Source organism: Pagrus major, chromosome 1 (genome assembly GCF_040436345.1).
Source record: "Pagrus major chromosome 1, Pma_NU_1.0".
Classification (NCBI taxonomy): Eukaryota; Metazoa; Chordata; class Actinopteri; order Spariformes; family Sparidae; genus Pagrus; species Pagrus major.
The window spans coordinates 5,575,065-5,593,050 of record NC_133215.1 but is presented as its reverse complement, the minus strand read 5'-3'; the positions used below and the strand labels follow the sequence as shown (position 1 = coordinate 5,593,050).

General features: G+C 41.7%; 1 protein-coding gene across 1 annotated transcript in view; it reads right to left on the bottom strand.

Annotated features, from left to right (window-relative positions):
- The window catches only part of cacna1ab (calcium channel, voltage-dependent, P/Q type, alpha 1A subunit, b), a 121,073-nt gene that overhangs the window by 89,021 nt on the left and 14,066 nt on the right, over nucleotides 1-17,986 (bottom strand). The gene's annotated exons all lie outside the window — the stretch shown is intronic.

Below are 17,986 nucleotides of genomic sequence, written 5' to 3'. Positions count from 1 at the left end.
GTTGAAGTTCAAAAGTTCAATTACAAATTCAGTCATAAAAAAAGGTGTAATATGACTTTTTATTGGTCTTATTCTTTTTGCTCTATTTGTTTTTTGCATCTCTTTTTTTGGTGACCCATCTGTCTGTTTTAAGGTCTTTGTAAATACAGTTAAACTTAAGTCTGCTTGAACTTGAAGTTGACTTTGATTTCACACTGTTGTGGTCCATTCATATGCATGTCGCTGCTGTATGTGGCTTATAATTCACTGGAAGCTGCTCATTATTATGTTTGTCAAACTCGGACACGTCAAGTTTCCTAAAAAACACAGACAAACCACGAAGGCTCGGTCGACTGTGTGTGCACACCACATCATCCTGCAGCCTGACGCAACACACGAGCAGCAGCTATGACTGGTGTTATTACATTTAAACGGAAAATGGTCAGTTTATCAAAGCTGTTCATCGGGAAAAAAATCCTTCACACACACACACACACACACACACACACACACGGGCTGACTCACAGGGGTCGCCTGGTGGAGAAGCCAGCTTTTCACAGCGCTCCATCCAGTCAAGTGCGTTTGTATGTGTTGTGGTGTGTGTGTGTGTGTGTGTGTGTGTGTGTGTGTGTGTGTGTGTGTGTGTCCATGCCTGAGTAATGGCCGCTGGAGGGGCTAAGATGACTGGATACATCCAGACAGATCAAGCCTGTGCCTAATTGGCCAGTCATTATCCTGTTAGCCCGTATATGTGTGTGTGTGTGTGTCTGTGTGTGTGTGTGTGTGTGTGGTCGGAGTACGTATCTATTGTCGTGTTTACCAGATGCAACGTTGACATTGACACTATGGCCGGAGGACGGCCTCTCTCTGTGTGTGTGTGTGTGTGTGTGTGTGTGTGTGTGTGTGTGTGTGTGTGTGTGTGTGTGTGTGTGTGTGTGTGTGAGGGATAAGAGGCTGCTGGTTGATGTGAGAGGATCAGACAGGTCGGTCTGAGGAGTACACACTAACAAGACGATGCTGAACTACACTGCACATGCTGGCTGGCAGACACAGAACACACACACACACACACACACACACACACACACACACACACACACACACACACACACACACACACACACACACACACAGAGAGAGAGAGAACGTGCTTGAAGAGCACAAAAAAGCGTTCTGACTCAAACTGTGAAAGTCTTCTTTCCTAATATATTTCATAAAAACTGTTATGTAGCTATTTCACAGTTTTTTTAAATGTGTTAGATGAGTTTTGTGCGATTCAGTTAACAAAAGAGCAACTGTCAGTATGATTGTGCTGTTTATTAGAGTCATGTGGGCGGTAGGCTCTTAATATTCCAACCCAGTCACCAGAATAATAAACGGTTCAGGTTCTGGTTAGGTTTAGGCAGATCATGCTTTGGGCTAAAATATCAGCTTTTTTAGAAAGACGGCTGCATGAATGGCTGCTAACGGTGGTCTGGAACAGTCTTCAAACAGTCAACTCATATAGATTTCTCATTTTTTTTGCAGAAACATACAATGCCGACATTTGAGTCCGGCGACTGGGCTGCAAAACACTCGCGATAATACGATATACACAGCATCATGTCAATCTTTGTTTTCTCCTTTTCTTGATGAGCTGTAGAGACAAGAACCCGTCACACGGTTAAGAACTTGAGTCTTGATGAGGGCGTGAACGTCTGTGAGACTTCCTCAAGAATTTACTTCATCGAGTTCAGACTGGAAAGCAAAAACATTAAAGTTTTAGAATGGTTTAAATCAGCTTTTTATAATGTAATATGTAATCTCATGTAATATATCTGTTGGTGCACACAGCTAGCACATTGCTAACGTAGTGCCATCCTGTGGGCGGACCGGCCCTGTGGCCAGTCTGTGAGTTTAAACCGTCGGCCCATGTTTGTTTTTTTTTCATTATATGTAACCGTAGTATGAACAACTGGCTGGATTTAGTTGCAAATCAATTTACAGTAACCTTATGCAGCCACAGATGCTTGTGTGTGTGTGTGTGTGTGTCTTCAGACTACATGCTAGCCTGCTACACCATCTATTATTCAGCAGACACACACTCTGCTGGCCTAACAACCTGCTGAAAGCAGGAGGTAACACTCCCTCTATGTGTGTGTGTGTGTGTTCCTCTCTCTCTCTTGTTTCCTCCCATCTCTTCACCTCCCTGCAGTCTCTCTCTATATCTGTCGAGATCTTTCACTCTTTCTGTTTTGTCGTCTATCTTTCTGTTTTTCTCTCCCTTTCTTCTTCTCCTTCTTTTCTTTATTGACTTGCCTTTCTTCCTCACACTTTTCCACTCATAGTTTCTTCCTTTGTTATGTCCTCCATCTTTCTCTTACTCCTTTGCCTCCTCCCCTTCTTCCTCCAGCTGACTTCAAACTGTAAGTCTGTGCTTCTTTTCCTGTACTTTCTTTTTTTCCTCCCATCCCTCATTGGCCTGCCCTCTGTATTTTTTACTTTCCTCTCTTTTCTCCTCTCTTTCTGTCTCCCACTTCACTCCGTTCCTTCTTTTTTTGAGCGAGAAAGAAAGATTAGATTGAAATCGGAAGCAATTAGAGAGCATAAATTTTTGGCAACAGTGTTATTGGTGAGCGCTGCAAAAAATGTGTGCGCGTGTGCTCCTCTCTCGTTAATTAAAATGGCTTTCTGATGGCCACAAACAAGGACCGCCCTGCCAAATACACTGACCTCACATCACACACACACACACACACACACACACACACACACACACACACACACACACACACTGTCTGTCCTCCTCCTTTCACTCTTTATCTCTTCTCTCCACTGCAGGCGGCTACTCAAACAATTAAACACACACACAAACGCATGTATGCAAACAGTATGAACAATTGCAAACACACACGCAGGCGTTATTACACCAACTAATGCACTGATACGTGTAGGTAATGCTACACACACACACACACACACACACACACAGGAAGAAAAGAAATATCCACATCAGCAATATTTTGCTTTATTGTGTATAACACTCACACACACACACTCTGTTTCTGCCAGCAAGTGTATTAACTTATTACAGAGAGAGAGACGGTTGATATTTATGCACAAGCTCCAAAGTTTCAAAATGGCTGCATACCACAAGGAGTAATGTACTGAACTGACCCTTTAAGCATCAAAACTGCTGTTACACAGACTCAAACCCTCTGTCTTCCCGGGGATTTTGTGATTAGCGAGGTCCGAGCTGAAACGTCATAGCCTCGGTCCCCCTGGGGCCCAGCTCGGCCCCCGGGACGAGGGCACTGAGATGAGGCACTACAGAACGTGCATAACGTCACATCTCGTCAAAGAAATCCACAGTCCAGCAGCATTAAACAACTTAAACAAATCGTCCACAGTCTTGAATACGCAACAGAGAGAGACGGGAAAGGTCCAATTTTTCATGTCACGTTACAATCCGCTCACATATGGCCAATAAATGATCATTACAAATTATAACACCATTACCTCACATCTGTACATTATGACCCATTCTATCCATGGGGTGTTACTTGCAGGTGCAGCCACTGGCATCAGAATGATATGACTTTACTCAACAATCTTTGCTTTATAACTGGAGCAAGCACATCACTAATAATAATCACCAATCATGGCCGTTTGCGGACAGCCGGAGCTGTACGATAACACATCCACTCGTACCGAGGACGTGCTGTGGAGGGAAGTGAGCTAGAAAGTATGACTACCCGGTAAGTTTGGGAAATATGTCTCAGCACAGCACACGCGTAGGTCTTATCGATCCGAAACTCCATTCAGGGAACAAGCATTTTAAAAGTTGTTGACTTGTCGTCTGGCCGACAGACCTGACGAAGCGTGAATTCAGGCTTTTTACAAGGCAGCATTATGATGTTGTTAATTCGCCGCCCTTCTGATCCATTTATTGCAGCCAGATCACAGAGACATTGCGTTACTTGCGCAAGTAGACGCAATTCCAAATTTAAAACCACACGATCAAACTCGTGCAAGTAACGCAGTGCCAATATTTTCTTCGCGTTTGGCCTGAACACAGCATTAGTCTCAGCGTCTCAAACCCTCGTGCTTTATTTATTATAATCTCTGAATCAGGTATGCCTTGTCACAAAACTATATTTATGGCTTTTAATGTCCACATACTTCTACGTAGTCTAGTTCCTGATACATTCAATTAATTTATTTCTAATTCGAAGACAAATATACATTTTTTAAGTACCAAAATAAAAGAAAAACCTCCACAATGATACAAAATTGCTCACTTGGACAAAACCACTGGTCCCAATGTTCCCAGCTTAATGTTGCATTAGCTCCTACTGTGGTGAAGAACTTGAGTACACTAAGTATCTAAAAAATCCCTCCTCTGTCTACACACCACAAGCCCAAACCTCCACAGAACTACCCACACCTATTTAAATAAGCTCCTGTCCAAGCCATCCTGTGAAAAATGTCCTTGTGTACCAGTTTGCTTGTCTGTGTGAGTGTGTATACGCAGGCTGTGTGTGTGTGTGTGCGTGTGCGTGTGTGTGTTCACCCAAGTGTATTTGTGAGTGCGTTTTCAGCTGATGAGGCATTTTGGCGTGGCGCTGAGGCTGTGCTTTAGGGGAGCCGAGCCTGATGAGGGGGGAGATTTTAAATCACACCAAATGAAGCTTTATCAAATAAATGAAACTGTGTAGCACTCGACTCAGCAAGAGTCAGTTCCTTTATGGGAGTGACGCAAGCACTCGCTCTCTCTCTCCATCTCTCTCCCTCACCCTCCCTCCATCCTGCTTCACAAACATGCAGAGCCGAGAAATAGCATGAAAAACAGGTACATACGCAGTCAAACATCTTACAAATTTGAACTCTGTATGCAAATTCTTAAGGTGTGTTGAGACTGAATGCGAAGTGAAAATGAGAGAAGACACAAATGTGTGAAATAGTCAACGTAAAAAGACATTTTGGAGATTCAGTGCAAGATGAAGCAGCTGTCAAACTTCCATCCATGGCGAGTTTAATCATTTTGCACGTGCTGCCATGTACGTGCAGCAGATGTTGAATGATCTTTAGTGCTACAGCGCTTTATTCATTGTGTTTTAGTGCAATTTGTAGATCACAGCTGGGTGTGGTCACAAGTATAACACCACCACACCGAACTGCAGCCACCTGTGATTTGTGTTAAGTAATCGCAGAAAGACGACTGCTTTTTGTCCATACAGGTTCCTGTAGTGGGGCAGCAACGATATCAAAATTTCACTACACGATAATCATGGCCAAAATAATTCATGATAACGACATGATAACCACTGTGACAAAGCGAGAACTGAAACAAACAAAAGGTTTAATAGGTGCTGGATTATTCACACGATATAATCATATGAGTATTAACAGCACAATGTCAAATATTTCATTTTTAAATATTGCGATTATCATCAATACCAGTATATTGCAACACCCCTAGTCTGTAGTGTGACGATATATTCGAGAGAAGACAGACAGATACGGTCGATATCTCCAAAACTCGACAACCAACAACAATCTAGATGGAAAACATCGTATTTTTTTTATTTTGGATGACCTGTCCCTTTAATAAACACGATCCTGGTTAAATCAATTAAAGTAGGAAGTTGTGGCTCTGGAGTGGCAGGTGTCAGGTTATAGTGTCTGTTGCTGAACACCTGTATTAACCTGATTATGAGTAACTTGACACACAGAGCCAATGCTTGCGATCAGCCAATGCAAGCACGACTTCAGCCCGAACTAACACGACGCCTCATTGACTTTATTTAATTTCAGTTGTGTATTGTCTGGCTGTGTCCTGCAGCTTTTTGCATTTGTGGCCACGACCCAGAGAGAAGTTTCATCTTCGTCTCTCACCGTCCTTCTACCTCCCCTCTCTTGTTCATCCATCCATCTGCCTGCTCTTCATCTCTCAGGTTGAAACATTCCTCAAAATCGCTCTACATGTTTCCTTCTTCTCTGCTCTTATTCAGCCATCTTGCCTTCTCTCCATCCTCTCCTGCTCTACCTCCACTTCCCTTCCTTCTCCCTCCCATCCCGCTCCACTCCTTCTCCTCCATGAACCGCTATATATAGACATGTGAAAGATAAAAGGGTGCGTCTCTCTCCCTCTCTCCCTGCCTCCCTCCCTCCCTCTCTTTCCCCTGACCCCAGCTCTTTTTGATTTGTGGAAGAAGCTTGTTTTTTTTCCTGCCGAATATCTGCTGTGCCACTTCGCAGGCTGGTAATGAGAACTGCATAGATTCACTCTCTTCCTTCTGTAGCACACACACACACACACAAACACACACACACACACACACAAAACCGTCCATCACTCCCTCCTCTCTTGCTGGGCTGAGCCATTGTAGCCACCATTTTCAAAACTGAATGGAAACCTCACACAAACACACGCCGACTCACACACAAGTCAAAAAACACACATGCATAGGTACACAAAAGAAACTGTTCACACACACACACACACGCACACACACAGTAACACTTGCAGCATCTTCTATGATGCAACTCAAGGAAAGAGTCTCATCTCTAGGGTGTGACAGCTGTGTACACACACACACACACACACACACACACATATCATAACACACACTGTATAACTGCTGAACCGGCTCAGATCATGGCTTCAGTTTGGGCTTCACGGTTCAAACTGCCCACTTCACAACGACAAACTGTCACAACGGTGTTTAATGAAATTTCGTCTTAATCCGTGAGAGCAAACACTGAAGTCATCCTCTTCTATTTTAAAATTGAATAATTAAATGAGGCGGCTGGTTTACCGGAAGCAGAGGATGAAAAGTTTATTTTCTTGTTGTGACTTTTTGTGTTTGTTCATTTTCTCTCAGATTTTTCATATCCTGAATCATATTTTTGGCATTTTTTATTTTTTCCCCCCGTCACTCAAAAATGTCTTCAGGATGTTTAATTATTTCCAGTTTTCTCCTGTGATTTGTTCACTTTAATTCACTCTACAAAGACAGATTAGATTAGATTAGATAAGATTACATTACATCAGATTGTAATTACCACCATGGGAATTTGACAGCCTGTCCTCATCAGAAAAATGACCATATAGCTCCACAATGAAAGCAGCTTATTACGACCCATATTTGCATTTCTTGTTAGCCCTCTAGTGGCTGTAGCAATTATAACAGCTGCAAAAGAGGAAGTAATGAGTAGTTGATGAAGCAAAAAGTCTGTAGGTCACATTCATAACGTAACATACATTTCTTATGTAATCTAGTTACGCTTACTACGTAGTTATTTTTACCCAAACCACAATGTTTTCCTAAACCTAACCAAAAAGTTATAATCTCCCTTTTCAACTTTCATATAAAACTCCCAGCAGCCACCACTGCTTTGCTGATCATAGGTCTGGCAGGTAACTCTGCCCGAGCAGCTTCTTTTGTAGGTCATCCGTCATCTGGAGTCCTGTTCTATTTTAACAATCCAGTCGTCTTGTGAATTATTAAATATGGCGGCTGGTAAATTTACCGGCTGCAGAGGACAAAAAGTTTCGGGCTCTTATGACGACCACTTCTGTTTATTTTCATATCCTGAATCTGGTTTTTAGGCATTTGTTGTTCTGTTAACCAGTGGAGCAATCAAACTAAAAGACTGAAAGAAGAAGAAGAAGGCTTTATTTCATTTAATAATTGTATTTATCATTATTTAAAATTGTTGAATATCAGATGTTGAATCCAACTAAATCCCCCAAATGCATCTTTCATCTTAAGTAAAAATCTCCAGCAGCTCCACTTCTAACCGAATCATCTCATCCAGCCACAGGCACCACATCTCTCCACCATCTTTCCCTCTTAATATTCCCTCCATCTCTTTCTCGTACTATCCTTATTCAAGACCTCTTTCTCCTTCCTCCTAATCTGAACCAATTGTGCCTGAAGATACTCTCCACCGCTCTTTTCCATCCCTCTTTTTCCAATCCATTGTTCCCTTTTTCTTCTCTCTCTTTCCCTCCCTCCGTCATACAGCCTTAACTCAGGAAGGCCGACGGCTGACACATCAGCATCTCCTCAGCCGGGACGGGAAGAAGTGAAAGACGAAATAAAGGAGAAAAGAGGTCAAAAAGAGAAGAAGGAAGTAGAATAAAAGAAGATGAGATGGGTGAAGGATTAAGTATAGAAGAGAGAAGTGGAAAAAGAAGAGGGGAAAAGAAAAAAGTAGGGAAGGAAAAGAGAAGCGACAAAGAAAGGGAGTCTGAGGAAAAGCCGGTTGTAGGAAGGAAGGAGGGCAATAAAGGGTAAAGAATGATGGCTGGATGAAGAGAAGGAACAAAAGATATACAGTGGTAAAAAAAAAGGAGAAGTAAAGGAAGTAAAGAAGAAAGCTAGATGGAGGGGAAGATGGAGAGATGCAGGAAGAGAGGGAGAAAAAAGGAAGGAAGGTGGACGTGAAGAGGAAGAGATGGAAGGAGTGATGAGGTGAGGAAAAGGTGGAAGAGGAAGATGGAAGAAAAGATGGATGGACGGACCGACAGCAGGAGGAAGAGGAGGGGGAATTGCAGTATTTTTATCATTCTGAGTGAGTGGGCTCCATAAAAAGTAGGTTACTGTCAGCAGACAAGGAGCGGCTCAGACACACACACACACACACACACACACACACACACACACACACACACACACACACACACACACACACACGGCTACATGTACCATCTCCATTTTAGTTCTGCTGAAGCAGCTGCAATGTGTGTGTGCATAAGTGTGTGTGTGTGTGTGTGTGTGTGTGTGTGTGTGTGTGTGTGTGTGTGTGTGTGTGTGTGTGAGCCTGGAGCATGCTCAGTGAGCCACCAGCTAAACTGTTGGTTCCAACATGAAAATACCAAGTGGATTGTCTAAATGGCAGCGCTGGATGTTTCAGCAGGAAAACAGAAGCAGCAGAACGTCTCTGCCCTCGACTGCGTCTCGTCAGGGGTCAGCGATTAATGGGATTTAATTAAAAGAAGCGATGTTGGCTTCCAACGATACTTTCTCGACTCAGGACTGCAGATGTACAGACCAGTGTTTTGATAATGCAGGATTTTTAAACACCTCTCTCACTAATAAGGTCGCTTCTAATCAAGAATATGTCTGGTAAAAAGTTGCAAATGGCACTGGTGAAGAGGTGCAGGTGAAAAATAAGCAGACATCACGCTAAATGGGTGAAATCATGGACACTACAGCGACACTGACGGGCTCCGTTGACGATCCTACTTTCTCAATCAGCCAAAAAGCCGCCGTCGACACCTGCTGGTGTTTTCACTTTGACTTGACAATCAAACAATCCTGCCTACCTTCACTTGAAATTGTGAAATCCTGCATTACCCACAATGCCTTTCAACCAACACAATATAAATAATTCTGGATGGGAATGCTTCTGATAGCTAACACAAATCACATGACATGACATGATAATTGTTGCTGCTGTGTCTGCTGAACTTTAATGGATGATGGGGTTTTTTTGTGATTAAATAATCTTCATGTCTCAGTTGAGACTCAAGGTAACACTTAATCAATCACAGTCCAAATCTACATTATAACGTCTCAGACAGTACATGGGTTAATGTTCTGTCCTACGGGTCAACCAGGCTGAGTCAAAGTCAATGAGGTGTGATGGAATGTCAATGGAGAGTCGGTCGGAGAAATCAGCATCCAACATAGTCACACACGCACACACACATACACACACACACACACACACACACACACGTCTGATGTGTGAAGAGGTGGGCTAACTAACATCCCACGGCGTCCTGCTAGCTCAGCAGCCGTAAAACTGTCAAGAGAACTGATGACCGAGTATTCTGTCTTCTCTCTCGCGTACACACACACACACACACACACACACACACACACACACACACACACACACACACACACACACACACACACACAGGCAACGTTCACCTTAGCCACAAATCTCTGAACATCCCCTCCTCCCCTGTCACTTGCTGAACACACGTACACACACTCATGTACACACACACACACAAATATGCACTTACTCACACATTTCACGTTAAACTCTCCAGAAGATGATGAACACTCTGAGGACAGAGGTGCTGCTGTACACGTTTACAACATGCATTCAGCTGAGGGTGACAAGACATGAATCAGAGAGGCACACAATATTTAACAACGGTTTCAAAAGTATTAGAAGTAGTAAAAGTATTCTGAGGCTGAGCTGTTGAAATCCAGACGGATTTAAAGGCTGAAAATTAAACTGCCACTGTTTCACTGTTTGAGACAATGGTTGACAATAATGCAAAACAGAATTTGGAGTTAAAATCAAGACTTAGACACTGATGTTGTAACAAAACGAGTATGGATCATCTTCAGACATTCATCAGACTGTGCTCTGATGCATACATGAATGTGGAGAATATGAATGAAACTAAATAAGCCTTTTTTTAAAGAATCAGGTCAATAGTCGGATTATAGGACTCCATGTAAACACAGTCGGTGTTTGGATGGCTCGCTCTTTGCTCTGCAGCTTTTGGCTGATAAAGTGTATTTTTTCTCCAGAACATTCCTGCCGTTAAGCACTTTTACTTGATCCCAATTCAATCTGACTATACATGTAAACGGCAGCCGGTTGGAGGATCCATGTGTGCGTGACACTCCGATCGATACGATCTGGTTACGCTCAGCTGTCTGAAGCAGACGGAGGTTACACAACGTGGATACATGTTACTAGTAGTACTACTTCTACTGTTACTAGTTTGATTTCACACATTCTCAGCCGCTTTCTTGTTCGCTGCTTTGTTGACTCACACATCCATCACATGATTCCTCCTTCCCTTTTTTTTCCCTTTTGCTTCCTCTCCTCTGTGCATCTTTCTGCTCCTCCTCATTCGTCACAGTCACTTAGATACAAGCAACTTCTTATGATGCTTACAGCTTATATCCTGTATATTGTACTTGCCTGCATCCCTGAGCTGGTGTATAGATAATGAGTGTACTCGTGCTTGTGTGTGTGTGAGTGTGTGTGTGTGTGTGCATCATGATTGGCTGATAAATGATGAATGTCCAGGAAATGAGGAGTTCAGCAGCGAGGAGAAGCAAACACATGACATCAGCAGCTTCTACATTAGTCACCAAATCACATCTGCAGAACGGAGCACTATCCCATTATTTAGTACACTTTAGTACACACAAGCACACATACACACACTCACACATACACTACCTTCAATACAAAAGCAAGCATACGTACGAAACACACACAAAGACGGCAAATACATGTAGAGTTGGAAACAAACACGGCAAGCCAATCGTTACAGAGTACTAAATATGTATATGCGTGTGTGTGTGTGTGCGTCTGCGTGTGCATTTGTTAGGGGGGTGTATTGGAAGACAAGGGTGGTTGTGCCCGTGCTGCTGTGGTGACTCATCAACCCAGTGAATCACACACAGAGATCTGATTTAGAAACAGACTGCGTCCACCTGACTGCTGCTTCCACCGGCAAACACACACACACACACACACACACACACACACACACGCACACGCATACACACTCCCACACAGACACATTTATGCATACTCACAATCAGACGTGTAAAACATACACCCACAGACACTTATCCACGTACACTGATGAAGACGGATATTCGATGTTTACCCGACTGAAATTATCTCTGTCCTACATCTAATATTCGGTATCTTCACGCAGCACTATTACATGTTTCACTGCTTCAAAAAATTTAAACTATTTCATTCCAATCATTTAAACCGTGATCATGTAGTTAAAGGGACACAAAAAACACTCTGCTGAAACAAACACTGATGACGTTCACTTATGTTAGTAGCCTCTTTAGGACCAACATAACCATCGAAAGGCAGGAAGAGTCGACATAAACTAGCTAAATAACATGTTAAATTCTAGATTCTGGAAATCAACACCAATCTCTGAAGCTTTTAGTCTCCTTGACTCATCATTTTGCCTCTCTTAGCAGTCATGTCAAGCGAGCAAATAATAATTTTAATATAATTATAATAAGTCATCCAGTGGTTGATGAAGAAAGTCCAATATCCAGCAGCCTAAGATGTTAAAATTCAAGTTTTTCTGGCTCCTACAATAGTGGTAAAAAAAATCATTTAATGCAAATTTAATCTCTAAACACCTAGGCATAACAGCGGCCATTGCTTCAATCACTAAGGTTGCTATTTATGACCATAAAATGGGAAAAAAATTTATCTATTTTAAACTTAGACCTGTTGATGAACTTTACTACAGAGCGTAATGGATGAAACTATGTGTAACATAAAACAAAACTTAAAAATGGAAATGTATTCTTCACATATTTAATGAAGAAAAACTGAAACATATGGGCATGAGACTAACAAAAGCCCATTTCCTATTGATTATTTTCATTATCAGTGAATCTGATGATTATCTTCACAATAATGACAAAGAAATTTGTTCGTTCGTTTATCAAAATAGCTGATTGTTTTCTTTTTATCCACTAATCAATTAATCAATTAATTGCTGCAGCTCATCCATTCATTGTCTCTCAGTTAAACGTAGTGTACACAGTAAAAACAGTGATATGGTGGGCTGTTTGCTTGTAATGGCGTCTGTTTCTGGTTTCTGGTAATGCCGGCTGCTCTGCAGGGTTTAATATTGTATTTCTATTGTAAACCCTTTCTGCAAACAAAATCCCTCTCAGGATTCGACCATGTTAAACCTGGGCTGAATAGCTCCTGCAGATAAAAGTCGTGGGAGCCTTAGAAACCTTTTAATAAGGAGACGACAGCCGGTTATTCTGCCTCCTTGTCCTCCTTTAACACTAAATCCGTATTACACTGTGGATAAGTCTGCGGCAGAAAAGAAGCCTAACTTTAGCTCGCCTCGCCCGTCCCCGATGATTTTGACTTCAGCTTCAAGGGGATTTCGCAGCGAACAGATCTCCACGCAAAAACCTTTCAATTACCAGGTGAGCTCAAAGTGCCGAATACCTGTCTGCCTCTCTGGAAGCGTTTGAGAGGAGGAGACGAGTGCAGGGATGTGTGGTTCAAATAATTAGCCCAATACCAGAATCCCCTGTCGCCAAATAGTTAATTAAAAGCTCGCCTAGTGTGTGTATACGACTGTGTGTGTGTGTGTGTGTGTGTGTCCAGAGGATTAAAGACTGTAATTATAATTATGTCCTCTCCTCTCTGTCTCCTTTTTTTTCCACCTTCTCCTAACACATACTCTCTTGGTAGTTTTACATACACACAGATTTCTCTCCACACACACACACACTCCCTCATTCTGGACCACCGTGGTGGAAATCAGCGGTGGTTTTTCTTCCAATTCTTCATGCCAGATTCTGAATAGTCACATTAACAGAAGGCGAGGTCTCCCTGTCACTGCAATGAGTCAAGTTCTCTGTCTGCGGCTTTCACTGCTCATGTTCTGAGTCGACTATCTAACAGCGACTGAATCCTAGGACTAAAAACACAAATGTATTAATGGATGACAATTATACTGATTTATACTGATGTATTATTTTAGAGTAGGGAGTTACTGGTGACATAAAAACATCTGGAATTCTAGAAATCCCTCAAACTTGTCGACCGATGCCACAAATTCATATCATATCATGAGGTCTCAAGCATCTAATGTGACAACAATGACTTTAAAAAAGGTCCAGTTTGTAGGATTTACTGCCATTAAATGGTGAAGTTGCAGATTGCAACAAGCCTTCTCTCAATCTCACCCTTCTCTACGGTGGCCAAAAAAACCGCAAAAAGTCCCTATCTAGAGCCAGTGTTTGATCTGTCCATGCTGGGCGGTAGCAACACGATTCTTAGTAATTAGACACTTATATTCATAATTATGTTTTTTTTTTTATATTATATTTTTCAAGCTTATTCCTGTTCTTGGTAAATGCTAGGTAGGACCGTCACGATAACTTCTGACTTATGGTACTTATTAGGCTCGCCATGCTTGTCATGTTACCGATGTTGTACAGCTTGAAGCCCAATGTGAACAGAGATCCTGACATTAATGAGGGAAAGGAGTTGGTTACCTCACTGAGAAGTTGGACGTGTGCAGCCTGTCACTCCCACAGATTTTATAAAGCTACTTCCTGACATATTTCAAACCGATCCGCTGTCAACGAATGCTGGAAATGATCTGTTTTTCTATGTAGACGCATTTCCAAGCCATTTCAACATAAAGGTCAACTCGTGTTTTGCCCGTTAAACGCTTTTAATGTGAAGCTGCAGCAGTAGGAAATGTCGGGTTTGCAGAATCACTGTAATCGGTGACACAGGTGTTGTTACATCTGGGAAAATGTAAGTGTAGAGTTTATATCTTGTTTAATTGTACATATCTAATCACCTGGTCAATATATGTATATGACCTCGAGATATTGTCTGTTGTGTTAACATGCAATGTTTGTCGACAGAGCTCGAGACAATATACAATACGTCCAACACAAATAATAATCGTGACAGGCCTTATATGAGGGGAATTACTGAGGATGGTTTAAGGTTAAGTGAAACAGTTTGTTCTAGCTGAGTGAGAGAACCCATACTAATGCCCTCGATGTTGTCACACTATGATAAGAAAGGTGTTAAATCAAAATGACTGCTCTTCTGAGTATTTTAATGGTTTAACACTGATGTAGGGACGCTGATATAAAGAAGACTGTATATAAAAATGTTGCAGAATATTATTTTCTCGTCCATATTTCACCCTTTCCTGACCTCAGTTTGTCAAATATGCCCTCATTCACATCCGTCTACCTCTCATCACTCCTCTCTACTGTAGCCACAGAGCAGCTCTGCGATTGGACGAGCCCTCAGAGACTTAATGACATCGACGTCTCGTCCGCTCTGGTTTAAACACATGACCTTTGACCCGGAGATCTGAGGCTGTATTGACGTCGCGACCCGGGCTAATGTAGCAGGCCTGCTGATAGACTGAGATAAGAGTCCATGTGCGGACACGGCTGAGACAGTCCAGACTGATGCTGTGAACTCTAATCAGGTACGAAACTCTCACACACAATATCTTGACATGGAATATAGTGAGATATATGAGTCTTCCAGTTTATGTCCTTTTTTTTTTGCTTCACCCATGTTATCAGATACGTTTAAGTCTTCTTACATTGGGTGCAGTTATTGTTTTTATTTTAATCTCCTGTCATTTCGCAGTTCATGCCTTCTTAATTTGATAGGGAAATAATTTGCTACTGTTTTCTGGAGCTTGACTTTATTTTTAAAGGGACTTTAAAGGAACTAAGCAGGCATCTTGCCACACTGAAGTTGATATTTCACTATACTGGACTAGAAATGGCAGTATTTTGAAAAAAAAAAATATATATATAACATTATCTTTAGTGACCAAAATGACCAAACTGTAACTGATAAACCCTGACAAGTACGGTCTTATTCATTTCTAGATTAGTTAATTGGCCCATAAAATGTCATAAAATGGTGAAAATTGTGTTTCCCAAAGCCCAAGATGACGTCCTCGAATGTCTTGTTTTGTCCACAAGCTGAAGAGGTTCAGTTTACTGTCATAAAGGAGTAAAGAATCCAGAGAATATTAACATATAAGAAGCTGGAATCAGACAATTTTGACTTTTTTTTTGTCTTAAAAATGACTCAAACCAGTTAATCGATTGTCAAACTAGCTGGCAATTAATTCAAAAGTTGACAATTAATTGATTAAATGTTGAAAAATCACTGTTTAAAATGTATGTTAAGCCAAAAAGATTGAGTTATCCCTACTAAGTAACTGCCAAACAGAAGAACAGTGTCTCTGCTGCTTTGTGTTGTGGCTGACAGTGTTCAGACGGACATTTGTTTGACCTCTCCTTCCCCTCCAGGACCAGTGAGAGGTCATCAGCCGGGGTCAGGAAGGAGGAGCAGACAAACAGCTACTGATGCTGAACACAACAACTCTCCTCCTCCTCTGCTGACCGGTCAGATAGAGAGAAATTACAGAACAACCTTCATGTCAAACACAAAAGACGCAAACAAATCAATTAATTTGGTCACTATGGGTGGATGTCTGATCGTTTTTGATAGTAGCAGTTGATGACACTAAAACTCTCCTTTAAAACCTCTTTAATTCATATTTTTTGAAGGTTGGCATCTTCTGAAGTCACCGATTTAATACCAGAAAAGGCTGGATTTATTTACAAAAGCTTTCGGGCGACAACTAAAAATCATTTTTAGTATTGACGATCAATTGATTACTTTTTTTGATGAATTCATTAATAATTTAGTCCATGAACTGTCAACAAAAACAAGCTTAACAAGTCTTTTAATTGCTTTTTTTCCAACTAAAAGCCCAAAGCATGAATATTTTCAATTTCATTGATATAAAATGAAGAGAAGCAGCAAATTCTCATTTTTTTAGGCTCGAACCAGCAAATATTTAGCTTTTTTCATTGCTTTCATTTGCATCTCATGGCGTTCTCAGCTGATGTTGATGTCATGCAGCTCTGGAAAAAAGGCTCATAAATAATGTTTAGTTTCAAATGATCACAACTGGTTTGTTAATTCTCTGTTGATTGACGAAATCAACTTTCTTTGTTTCAGCTCCAAGATGAATATTGGGATGATGACATGAATAATTGAGGTCTGTTAAAAATAATCATTCAGTCTCAGGTTTTACAGTTGTGGTCAGAGAGAAAACACCAACACTGCCCAGTATTTAACTAAAAGCCTAAACCACCCCTCTTTATTGGCAAACCATTATATTGGTCTGACCCCATCACTCGCCATAAAATCCTCCCTGAAAGCCCTCGCTAGCCTTTACCTAATTAAAGTGTCGTGTCACTTTATACATCCGTCCTCCTCCCTCGTCTTCGTTCCTCTGTCACAGCTCGACTCTCCTCCTCTCAGTTATCCACTCATCCTCCTCAGCATCTTTGCCTCGGGGCCCGTTGATTGACAGCCGCGAGTGACCCCCGGGCCCACCCTCTCAGAGTGACAGGGCCAATCCCATGGCTTGGCCAAGTGACACACTAACGTGGCAGACTGATTGTCAGGCTGCTGATGCTGCAGTGTCCAAGTCAGCTCAACCTGGACGATCAGCTGGCACCGTGTTCAGTCTGCACAACGCGGACCGAACGGCTGCTCCGACCAAAAGGAGGAAAACGACTTTTTTATTTCTTACATGTTCTCAAGATTAAAGTTTGATGAGAAGAGAGGCTTTTTAAGTTTCACTACTTGTACAGTGAGACATCAGGGGTGTCTCCAAAACTGAGGTTACTGTCTGCAGAGTATCTTTAGACGGTAGAGGAAGAGCAAACGCAGATTGTCCACTAGATAATAATTTGCGGGGGGCATCTTTCTCTCTGAGGAATAAAAAATAATAATAAAAGTAGCCGATAAAATACTAAGATGGGTCGCCAAATATACTACCAGCCATTACTATATCTGGACATACCGCCCAAGTGAAGCATATGTGTGGGAAACACTGCTTTTATACACTGAGGAAATGGAGACGCACTGTCCATCTTTATGTCAATCGGTCCACAAGATCCATAAAGTTAAATGTTGCCTCCACAACCTGCTTACAACACAACACTGCATTAAAATTATATTCAAAAAGAAGAAGAAGAAGAAGAAGAATTCCTAAATGTAGCAAAAGGGTTTTTTTTAGCTTAATTGAATGTCTTCTTGTTCATAATAACACTCGTCCTTCAACGGTTCAGTCTCATCTTGTAGCATCCAGTCTACTTACATACGTGCCCTTGAGCAAGATACTGAATCCCTGCCAGCTGTTCAATAACAAACCTTGGACCCTCCGAGCACCAAAACCAACTTATCATAGCCTGGAGTCGTCTTCAGTTTATCAGTTGGCTTCTGAAAGGGTGTCGTCGCTCCTGTCGCTACAACATTTACTCCACCCTTTGGTGACAAACTGGAGAGTTAATTAAAGAGAGTTTCACCTGGAAATATGTGGTGATGTCACACACAATCTGCCATCTTTTCTGTCTTGTACTATACTGTATATACTGTATATTCACGC